We start from the raw sequence: 12,335 nt of genomic DNA on the forward strand, positions 1-12,335 counted from the left end.
CTAAGACTTTTCATCCAATAATTATAAATGGCCCATTTTATTTAGTCAGTAACTTATGTGACTAAATATGGTCAGTCTGCATGCATGATTAATATTTCACCTTCAACAGTAATAAGTTTTGTCAGTTAACTAAATCTCCATGTAAGAAATGATTATTTAACTTTTACCTGCCAAGCACCAGGTTTGTCTTTAAGTGATGCCATTTGGCACCAAATTGAATTTCAGAATGTCATACATATTCTCGAAATGTAATCTCTGTGGTTTGGATGTAAAATCTAATCCTCTTGTAAAAGGAAAGGTTATGTAAGGTCTGTTAACGGCTTTAGGTGCAGAAAATGTGAATGTCCCTGTTACTGCTTGCAAGGAAAATAGAAAGTTTAAAGCTTCAAGGCTGGATTCACCGGATTTATCGCAGTATTGTTTGCCTTGCTGCACGAAGCAGGAGATAATTGTTCTCACACACTGCACTACGTCACTGACCTGCATCGGCTCCCGCTCCAACAATGCTGCAATTTTAAAATGAACATCTTTATGTCCAAATCCCTCCATGATCTCTCTCCCTATTTCTGCAACCTCCTCCAGCCTTCCGCGATCCTGCACTCCTCCAATTTTGTTCTCTTCCACATCGCTGATTTTAGTCATAACATCATTGGCAGCTCTGGCATTCCTTCCCTAAATCTTTCTGCCTTTAAGAGACTCCTTGACTAAGCTTTTGATCACCTGTCCTGATGTCATCTCATGTGACTTGGCATCAGATTTTAGCTGCTAACACTCCTGTGGAAGGCCTTGATGTTTTAACTATGTTAAAGACACTATACAATTACAGGTTAATGTGGTTGAGTAAGATGGTTATTGGCAGATTGTTCTATCATGAAGGGGTGTCACTAAGTCCTTTTTTTTTTACTATTTAGAGATACAACACTGAAACAGGCCCTTTAGCCCACCGAGTCTGTGCCGACCATCAACCACCCATTTATACTAATCCTACATTAATCCCATTTTCCCTACCACATCCCCACCATTCTCCTACCATCCACCTACACTAGGGGCAATTTACAACGGCCAATTTACCTATCAACCTGCAAGTCTTTGGCTGTGGGAGGAAACCGGAGCACCCGGTGGAAACCCACACGGTCACAGGGAGAACTTACAAATTCCGCATAGGCAGTACCCAGAATTGAACCCGGGTTGCTGGAGCTGTGAGGCTGCGGTGCTGACCACTGCGCCACTCCTAGACTGTCTTTGCTTGGGGCCTGTGCATGCTCTTTGATCAGAAGTCATTGGGAAAGGAAAAAGAGCAGGAGTTTGTGCTGACTTTCCCTTCACTCGCTCTCACCTGCACTATGGTCAAGTATAGTTCTGATTGGTCACACTGATCCAAACACCAGAGAATAGTCGCTGGTGCGGGTCACCACTCCAGCACACCTGCCAGCAACCGGTTTGGCAGCTTTTATACGGAGAAGTCCGCCAGCAGTTTCCCAGTTAGAATCATAGAATCACACAGCATAGATTGAGGCCGTTCAGCCCATCGTGCCTGTGCAGGCTCTTTGAGCGATCCAATCAGTCCCACTCCCCTGCTCTTTCACCATAGGCCTGCTTCAAGCATTTATCCAATTCACTTTTGAAAGTTATTATTGAATCTGCTTCCAACGCCCTTTCAGGCAGCACATTCCAGATCACAACAACTCACTGTGTAAAAAACATTCTCCCCATCTCCCCCTCTGGTTCTTTTACCAATTGTCTTAAATCTGTGTCCTCGGGTTACTAACCCTTCTGTCACTGGAAACAGTTTCTCTTTATTCTATCAAAACCTTTCATGATTTTGAACACCTCGATTAAATCTCCCCCTAGCCTTCTCTGCTTTGGGGAAAACGTCCCAGTTTCTTCCAGTCTCGTCACGTACCTGAAACCCCTTCATCCCTGGAAACATTCTAGTAAATAAAAATGGAAAATGCTGGAAACACTCAGCAGGTCCGGCAGCATCTATAGAGAGAGAGAAACAGTTAACTTTTCAAATCGATGACCTTTCATCAGAATTGGCTTTGTTCTGATGAGGGGTCATCGACCTGAAACGTTAACTCTGTTTCTCTGCAGTTGCTGCAAGACCTGCTGAGTATTTCCAGAACTTTCTGTTCTTATTTCAGATTTCCAGTATCTGCAGGATTTTGCTTTTGTGATTTCATTCTAGTAAATCTGTCCTACAAAGTACTTGCAGCACAGGAACAGGCCATTCAGTCCAACAGGTCTGTACTCAACATCAGCCTCTCCCACCCTCCATCTAACCCCATCCTTCATCAATAGAGGTATTGAGTACAAAAGCAGGGAAGTTATGGTGAACCTTTATAAAGCTCTGGTTAGGCCCCAACTAGAGTATTACGTCCAGTTCCAGTCACCACATTTTAGGAAGGATGTGAGGGTTCTTGAGAGGGTGCAGAGGAGATTTACCAGAATGGTTCCAGGGATGGAGGATTTTAGTTACAAGGTTAGATTGGAAAAACTGGGTTTGTTTTCCCTGGAGCAAAGGAGATTGAGGGGAGATTTGATAGAGGTTTACAAGATTATGACCGGTTTAGATAAGTTAGACAAGGAAAAACTGTTCCCATTAACTGATGGAACAAGACTAGGAGACACAGATTGAAGGTTTTGGGCAAGAGATGCAGGGGGAATGTGAGGAAGAATTTTTTTTCTGCAGCGAGTGGTAATGACCTGGAACTCTCTGTCTACGAGGGTGGTGGAAGGGGGGGACAATCAATGATTTCAGAAGGAAATTGGATGGGCACTTGAAGGAAATAAACTTGCAGGGTCCAGGGGATTGGGACTGACTGGAAAGCTCCGTGGAGAGCCAGCATGGACTTGATGGCCGGAATGGCCTCCTTCTGTGCCGTAAATGACACTATGACTCCTTTCTCCCTCATGTGTTTATCCAGCTTCCCCTTTAAATGAATCGATACTATTCACCTCAACCACTCCCTGTGGTAGCCAGTTCCACATTCTCACCTCTCTCTGGGTAAAGACATTTCTCCTAAATTCCATATTGGGTTTATTAGTGACTATCATATTTATGGCTTCTAGTTCTGGTGTCATCTGCTGAAGAAAACATCCCCTCTACATCTACCCTTCTAAAATCCTTCATAATTTTAAAGACTTTTATCAGGTCACCCCTCAGTCTTCTCTTTTCTAGAGAAAAGAGTCCCAGCCTGTTCAATCTTTCCTGATAGTTATAACCTCTCAGTTCTGATATCATTCCAGTGAATTAGTTTTGCACCTTCTCCAGTATCTCTGTAGAAAGCAGAGTTGTCTGCAGTATTCCAAATCTACACTCTCTGGAAAGCTTCACACCCTATCCCTGGTGTGATTGCCAGAATTCAGCACAATATTCCAGCCGAGGCCTAACCAGCATTTGATAAAGTTATCCAAGAATAGTGTACACTCTGGGAGGCCTTCGGGAAAAAGGAAAATATTTGAAGAACTTGACAGAAGGGAGAATGTAACAAACATGTGAAAATGACACATCTCTGTATTTCTATCCTTATCACTAATCATCTCCAGTCCCACAACCCTCCAAGACATCTGAGTTCCTTTACTTCTGGTCTCTGGAGCATCCCCGATTTCCATCACTCCACCATTGGTGGTCATGTCGTCAGCTGCCTGGGCCCTAAGCTCCAGATTCGCATCTCCACCTTTCTATCTGTCTTCTTTAAAACCTACCTCTTTGACCAAACATTTGGTCATCTTTCCTAAGATCTGCTTGCGTGGCTCGGTGTCAAATTCAGCTTTACAATTCTTGGGGCATATTATGTTAAAGGTGCTGTATAAATACAAGTTGTTGTTGGAAAAGATCAGCTGGAGCATTGTGACCAGCCACTTCCCACTGCCCCACAGACATGTAATCTCCTGGGACAGACAGAAGAAACCCAAGGCAAAAAAGAAAAAAAAATGCAGAAAATTCCTCTCTGACTCCTTCACGCAATCGAACCCTATCTAGCTCAGCATTCTTATGTTAACTGGTCAATCATGACCAATACCCTTATCATTTTATAAGATCCCGCAGCCAAGAACCAGTCCAGCTCTCTTAGAGACATGCGGAGAGTCAGCATAAACCGGCACCATCTTCTTCTTTAAATAAAAACAAGAAATGCTGGAATCACTCAGCAGGTCTGGCAGCATCTGTGAAAAGAGAAGCAGAGTTAACGTTTCGGGTCAGTGACCCTTCTTCGGAACTTCCAGCATCCGCAGTATTTTGCTTTTACCATCTTCTTCTTCTTCTTCTTCTTCTTCTTTGGCCTCCTTGTCTCGGGAGACAATGGGTAAGCGCCTGGAGGTGGTCAGTGGTTTGTGGAGTAGCGCCTGGAGTGGCTATAAAGGCCAATTCTAGAGTGACAGACTCTTCCACAGGCGCTGCAGATAAAATTGGTTGTCAGGGCTGTTACACAGTTGGCTCTCCCCTTGCACTTCTGTCTTTTTTCCTGCCAACTACTAAGTCTCTTCGACTCGCCACACTTTAGCCCCGCCTTTATGGCTGCCCGCCAGCTCTGGCGATCGCTGGCAACTGACTCCCACGACTTGTGATCAATGTCACAGGACTTCATGTTGCGTTTGCAGATGTCTTTAAAGCGGAGACATGGACGGCCGGTGGGTCTGATACCAGTGGCGAGCTCGCTGTACAATGTGTCCTTGGGGATCCTGCCATCTTCCATGCGGCTCACATGGCCAAGCCATCTCAAGCGTCGCTGGCTCAGCAGGGTGTATATGCTGGGGATGTTGGCCTCCTTGAGGACTTCTGCATTGGAGATACGGTCCTGCCACCTGATGCCAAGGATTCTTCGGAGGCAGCGAAGATGGAATGAGTTGAGATGTCGCTGTTGGCTGACATACATTGTCCAGGCCTCGCTGCCGTAGAGCAAGGTACTGAGGACGCAGGCTTGAAACACTCGGACTTTTGTGTTCCGTGTCAGTGCGCCATTTTCCCACGCCCTCTTGGCCAGTCTAGACATAGCAGCAGACGCCTTTCCCATGTGCTTGTTGATTTCTGCATCGAGAGACAGGTTACTGGTGATAGTTGAGCCGAGGTAGGTGAACTCTTGAACCACTTCCAGAGCATGGTCACCAATATTGATGGATGGAGCATTTCTGACATCCTGTCCCATGATGTTCGTTTTCTTGAGGCTGATGGTTAGGCCGAATTCGTTGCAGGCAGCCGCAATCCTGTCGATGAGTCTCTGCAGACACTCTTCAGTGTGAGATGTTAATGCAGCATCGTCAGCAAAGAGGAGTTCCCTGATGAGGACTTTCCGTACTTTGGTCTTCGTTCTTAGACGGGCAAGGTTGAACAACCTGCCATCTGATCTTGTGTGGAGGAAAATGTCTCCTTCTGAAGACTTGACTGAAGACTGGTGTGCAGCAAAGTTAGACTCAAACCAAAGAAGCTACATCACTCCAAGCAGAAGGGCCGCCCGCGCATCAACACTAACAGAATTTCTTAGCCACAGCTGTTGCATAAGTTTCTAAATTCACTTGAAAAAGCCCTTCAAAACACTCCTACAGGGGATGCAGAGATGAAGTGGTCCCACATCAGAGACGCCATCTATGACTCAGCAATGACCACTTATGGCAAACATGTGAAGCAGAATGCAGACTGGTTTCAATCTCACTTTGAAGAGCTGGAACTTGTCATAGCTGCTAAGCGCATCGCACTGTTGAACTACAAGAAAGCCCCCAGCAAGTTAACATCCGTAGCACTTAAAGCAGCCAGAAGTGCTGCACAAAGAACAGCCAGGCGCTGTGCAAATGACTACTGGCAACACCTATGCAGTCGTATTCAGCTGGCCTCCAGAACCGGAAACATCAGATGGCATTAAGAGAGCTTTTGAGCCAGCCATCAAGACGATTGCCCCCCTCAAATCTAAATCAGGGGACGCAATCACTGACCAACGCAAGCAAATCGACCGCTGGGTTGAGCACTACCTAGAACTGTACTCCAGGGAAAATGTTGTGACTGAGACCGCCCTCAATGTAGCCCAGTCTCTGCCAGTCATGGATGAGCTGGACGAACAGCCAACAAAATCAGAACTCAGTGATGCCATTGATCCTCGAGCCAGTGGAAAAGCTCCTGGGAAGGACGGCATTACCCCCGAAATAATCAAGAGTGCCAAGCCTGCTATACTCTCAGCACTCCATGAACTGCTTTGCCTGTGCTGGGATGAGGGAGCAGTACCACAGGACATGCGCGATGCCAATATCATCACCCTCTATAAGAACAAGGGTGACCGCGGTGACTGCAACAACTACCATGGAATCTCCCTGCTCAGCATAGTGGGGAAAGTCTTCGCTCGAGTCGCTTTAAACAGGCTCCAGAAGCTGGCTGAGCGTGTCTACCCTGAGGCACAGTGTGGCTTTCGAGCAGAGAGATCCACCATTGACATGCTGTTCTCCCTTCGCCAACAACAGGAGAAATGCCGCGAACAACAGATGCCCCTCTACATTGCTTTCATTGATCTCATCAAAGCCTTTGACCTCATCAGCAGACGTGGTCTCTTCAGACTACTAGAAAAGATTGGATGTCCACCAAAGCTACTAAGTATCATCACCTCATTCCATGACAATATGAAAGGCACAATTCAGCATAGCGGCGCCTCATCAGACCCCTTTCCTATCCTGAGTGGTGTGTAACAGGGCTGTGTTCTTGCACCCACACTGTTTGGGATCTTCTTCTCCCTGCTGCTCAAACCGGCACAATATTACAAAGGAAATTAAGAATTGCCCTACTCTGGCATAGAACAATTGCACATATTAAGCTTTATTCCCCATCCAGCTGTTCTGAGCTGACATTTGGAGCTGAATTTTCGCCCCCCGCGCCCCCCCCCCCCCCGAAGTCGGGAATGGAGGTGGGTGGGAGTACTGAAGATACCCGCACCGGGTGGCATATCGATTTCAAGGCGCTGGAAATAATGAGCAGTGACGGGAGGGTGGGGCAGGAATCCCACTCTACCTCCAGTTGAGGCCAATTAACACAGTTCAGAAGCTTTTTGAGAACATGTCAGAGGCTGAACTTCTAATTTTTAAAGTGCCAGACCAGCATACCCGCACCTTCAGGAACTGACCAGCTGAGGGGAGGTGGGTACGGAGTGGGAGCCAGTCATGGCTGCCCCAGGACATCACCCCAGCCCCATAAGAGGCTCAGCGGGGTACAGGGGTGCCTTTGGTATTGCGCAGCTGGCAGGGAGAGTGGGCACTCAGCGCCCAGGCTTTGAATGTGTTCAGCACCCTCGCTGCATTAGAAGACCAGGGGACAAGGCTGCCAAGGACAATTGGGCGTCCGCTTGCCCAGAAGGAAGGCTCCACCTGTCAATGGGAGCACAACTGTCATATTTTGGGCCCAGTGGCGATGAGGGGCAACACCCCCCACAGAAGGGCAGAGCCTTGGGCTTTAGGAGGGCACGGGAGAGGAAAGAGGGGCAGGAAGGCAACCGAGGCCAAACTCTCAACGCAGGATTGACTGCCGAAGATGGAGCTACCTGGAACTGATGGTGAAGCAGTGTTGCAGGAGACTAACTTTCCAGCAAGATGGTCCAGACATCTGTGTCACCTCAGACCTCACAGTGCTGCTCACCATGCCCTGCCAGTAGCCATCAAAGTTACTGTGGCCTTGAGCTTCATCGCCTCTGGCTGGTTCCAAGGATCAGCAGTGGACCTTAGTGATATCTCAAAACGACTGCACACTGCTGTATCGCGCTGGTCACTGATGCCCTCTTTACCAGAGCTGGACAGCACAATCATTAACAACAGATACAGCCTCACAGCCACACAGGACAATTAGTTCCGCCTCCATTGTTGGATTCTCCCAGGTGCAGGGCATTATTGTTTTTACCCATGTGGCCGTCAAGGCACCCAGTGACTGGCCAGTGAGATTCATCAACAGGAAGGACTTCCACTCCCTCAACGTCCAATTGGTCAACAACCACAACAAGAGCTTCCTCCATGTGTGTGCTCACTTTCCTGGCAGCTACCATGATTCCTTCATCCTCTGCCAGTCCAGCCTGCCTCAGATCTTCACTCCAACCTCCAAAGTGCGTGGATGGATCCTAGGGGTCAAGGGATATCCCTTGCAGAGATGGCTACTGACCCCTCTATGGGAGTCCCAGACAGAGGCAATATAAAAAATGCCACCTGCTCGGTAGGACAACCATTGAGCAGGCCATTGAGCTTCTCAAGATGTGATTCCAGTGCCTGGGCCGGTCAGATGGTGCCCTCCAATAGCCTCCTGCAAGGGTCTCGGTCATTGTGGTGGTCTGCTTCACTCTCCATTACATGGCCCCCCAGGGAGGTGTGGACCTTGAGGATGGTGAGGCCCTGGAAGGAGACAGCTCATTGGGGAAAGAGCAGGAAGTAAGAGAGGAGGAGGAGGAGGAAGCGGAGGGAGATGACGCTGAACGGAAAGGTGCCCCTGCTGCATGACAAGGTCGCCTCCGCCTGCCACCATCCTGGAAGAGGACCTTGTCCCTCACAGCCTCCAGCATTAGATCCAGGTTGGTTTCGATGAAGCAAGGGTCTGGCCTGCCCTGGGTGCCAGGCCTCCGGCTCCCCTGAGGCATCTCGCTTCTCTCTGATGCAGTGGAAAGCTTTGGCATAATCAGCAGACCTCTCCCTCAGGACAACCAGCAGCCTCAGTGATGGCTGCTGTGGGGCATCTAAATCAGTACCACACTGCCTCCCTTCCTGCCCCCACTGGCTCTAACTGGACAGGGAACTTGACTCCATATCAATGGAGGGCTCAACCCTGTGAAAATCTAAACTTTAATCAGATTCCAACCAAAGGCGGGTTCCTGACCCAGAAACAGACCTGACTCCTGTTTCCCGACTTGGTGATGAAAACTCAGCCTTTGGTGTCGGACAATATCTGTGACCATGAGAACAAAAAAATTTTTATTCAGTCCCCGGTGATGCTTCCTTGGTGTTGGTCAGGAGATCAGAGATCACTCCCCTCATCTTCAAAAAATAGTGGCTGCGGGATCTTTTACTCCACCTGAGAGGACAGACGGGGGCCTCAGTTTAACATCTCATCTGAAGGGTGGCTGGTAATCTGTTGTGAAATGTGTGAAGTGATCTCCAGTCTTTGTACCTCGAATAAAATTTTGAATTGTGGCCGTGCTTAGAGTTTTTTTTTACTTCTTTGACCACGGAGGGGTTTTTGATTCAATTTATATTATAGAGAGGCAGTAGGGTTGCTAAACCTCGAGGAATTAATCTCCAAGACATTACATCAATACCAGCATAGATCAGTTTGGCTGAATGGCCTGTTTTTTTTTGCTGTAATTTCTATGGAAGTTGCTTTGTGTAGTAACACCTAAAAGCCAGGTATGAATAACACTAATTGATCAGCTAACTTGCTCTCGACACTCTCTAGTTTACTATTTAATCTTCAGTTCTGCTTATAGTTTTGTTCAAATTGGAATTTTAATTGGGGAAATATCTTCAATTTCAAATTCACAGCTGCTTCCATGAATGCAAAACGTTCCCACCTTTTCGTCCATTTCTCAGTTTTAAATTTAGAGGGTTAGCTTTGATCCAGCCTCCAAATGCTGCTGGCCAATCAGATAGCCAGCAGCTCAGCAGCACCACTGAGAGCCACTACTGGGACTGCAGGAGGCCCGGGACCAGGAGCAGCACTGGAGGCCCAGGGTGAAGGTAAGTGGGGCGGGCTCACTGGGGCCAGCCCAGCAAGGGAGGTTTGGTTGTTAAGGGTGGTGGGGTGGGGACGGGGGGTTCTTGGTGCGGGGGTGGCCTTTGCCACCGGAGCCCACTGTAGGCCCCACCCCAAACTCGCATGGAGGCTGCCCTTCGTTACTGGGCTCCCGCTAGCCGCTGGTTAAATGCCACATGGGGATTCCAGAACTAGAAGCCATAAAAATAAGATAGTCACTAATTGCCCACTTAAGGGCTTCAATTGACCACCCCTGACAAAATTTAACGGTGTCCATCCACCACCAACCCTGTCTTCTCTCGCTATTTTATGGTCCCCCTCCCTACTGCCTGTGCCTAGAGAGCTGATAAAAATCACCCTATACTTCACACTGTTGTTTGATTGCCTTTCAGAGTGATGTTCCTTTAAGATCTTAGTATGCTAATGAGCTGAGTACCAGGACGCAGTCATGTGACTCAGAGCCAGCGGTCACAGGCTTCCAATCTCAAAAACAGCCCTCGACCATTACCCTCTGCCTCCTGCCACTAAGCCAATTTTGGACCAATTTGTCAAATTGCCCTGGATCCCATGGGCTCTTACCTTCCTAATCAATCTCCCATGTGGGACCTCATCAAAAGCCTTACTGAAATCTATGTATGCTACATCTACTGCTTTACCCTCATCGACACATCTAGTCACCTCCTCGAAAATTTCAATCAAGTTAGTTAGGCAAGTCTTAAAGCAAGTTTTAAAGCTAAAGAACAGCAGAAATATGGGTACCAAATTTCCCAGCATGAACTGGAAGGCTATGGATATCCTATCAGAATTCCAACTTTTCAAACAGAGAATACAGTTGTGCCTCACATACCAAATAAATTTAGAACCAGAAAAACAAGCTGTAAAAATACTAATAGCAGTTGGAAATGAGGGATTACGCAGAATCAACATCTCTGGACTATCTGATGAGGATCAGAAAGATCCCACAAAGATATGGAAAGTGCTGGAAGATCAGCTCCAATTATGAGTGAATTTTAGAATTCACCACCTGGAATTGATGTCCCACAAGCACCAGGCACAAGAATCAATAGACCAATTCATCAGTAGATGCCGTAGTAAAGGCAATGAATGTGATTTCTCAGAAACTGAGCTTTCAGACCAAATAATGGAGCTGGTGATTGTATCAACACCCATTGAAGCTTTTCAGAAAGCCGTCTTGGGGAAAAAGAAAGTCACAGCATTGATGCGCTGCTGGAAAATGGTAGGAAATATGAAGCCATTGTAACTGGACAACAGCATCTGCAAGCACGAGGTGCATCAGTATCGGCACCATAACCAGGTCAAAAATAGCAAGCAAGCTGTGTGATAACTGAGGTCTGTGCGACTTACAGCAGAATTGCCCTGCATTTCGAGACCTGTGCAAGGTGTGCAGTGTAAAAGGACACTGGGCCTGCCTATGCAAGAAATCTGGTTCCAAAGATGTAGCCAGAAGCCACAGCAGGACACAGACAAACAGAAGACAGGTGGAGCAACAGGCCAACAGCAGCAAGAAGAGCGCCAGAGACCTGCGTAAATGCAAGTCAATACACAAAGTCCACAGCGAAACAGACCTGAGACAAGAGTCAATGAGGAGTAATTCTCAGCTAGAAGATGAACAGGTTTTCCACATTGTGAACCTGATGCATCACGTTGATGAAGTCAAACAACTGAAGCTTTCACCACTATTAAAATCACGTGCCCAAAGAAAGCTGGTAAACATACACTCGATAGTGCAAATATCCTACCAGTCCAAATCCTGAAAGATATGTACCAGAGTCGTTGGAAATCAATGATACAACCGACAACTGACAAGTTATCCACATATAATTGGTCAGCCATCCCGTGCAGTGGCAATGCAAAGTAGCGATGGCAAGTTGGCATGGAAACTACAAACATTCCATCTTGTAGACACAAGCGGACCAGCAATGGCAGGATTACCAGTGTGTAAGGACCTCAACATCATAACTATCCACGAGAGCATTGCCAAGGGGAAATCTCCAAGGACCGGAACCTGCTCGCAGACTCTGGCCAGCATCAAACAGCGCAGTTTGGGAACCCAGCAACAGAACAACTATTCCACACCTTCAATTCTGCTCTCTAGAGAACTGCCAGAACCACTACGAACCAGAATGGACAAGTATCTCCATGAGACCAAGTACTCTTCCCCCAACAAGTCCTCGACCTGGAATCCCAAGCTTTCAGGCATGAAGGATGAGGAGAGACGAAGGACACGCAATATCCTGAGAAGGCAGAGGAGGAATGAGTTGAAGCATTGTCTATTGGCTCGTTGAGATGAGGTGCCGGACCTTTCCAAGAATGACAAGGCCTCAAAAGTGGTCATCCTGAGAAAAGCAACAGAGTATGCTGCCAGACTGAGCAACAGAAACTGAATGCAGAGAGGGAGAAACTTCAGAAAAAACAGCAACAACTGAGACACAAACTCCCTGAGTAAGAGTTGTCAAACCACCGAGATGATCTGTGAACTTTTAAGCCTCTGCACTTGTAAGGTTCATAATCTCTATACTGTGTAAATCATTTTGATGTTATCTAATATGCATTTTTACTTTTAGCATAAAAGATTTATTTTTTGAAAGAAGGGGGATGTTGTATGATTGCCTTT

This window comes from Heterodontus francisci, chromosome 8 (assembly GCF_036365525.1).
Source record: "Heterodontus francisci isolate sHetFra1 chromosome 8, sHetFra1.hap1, whole genome shotgun sequence".
Classification (NCBI taxonomy): domain Eukaryota; kingdom Metazoa; phylum Chordata; class Chondrichthyes; order Heterodontiformes; family Heterodontidae; genus Heterodontus; species Heterodontus francisci.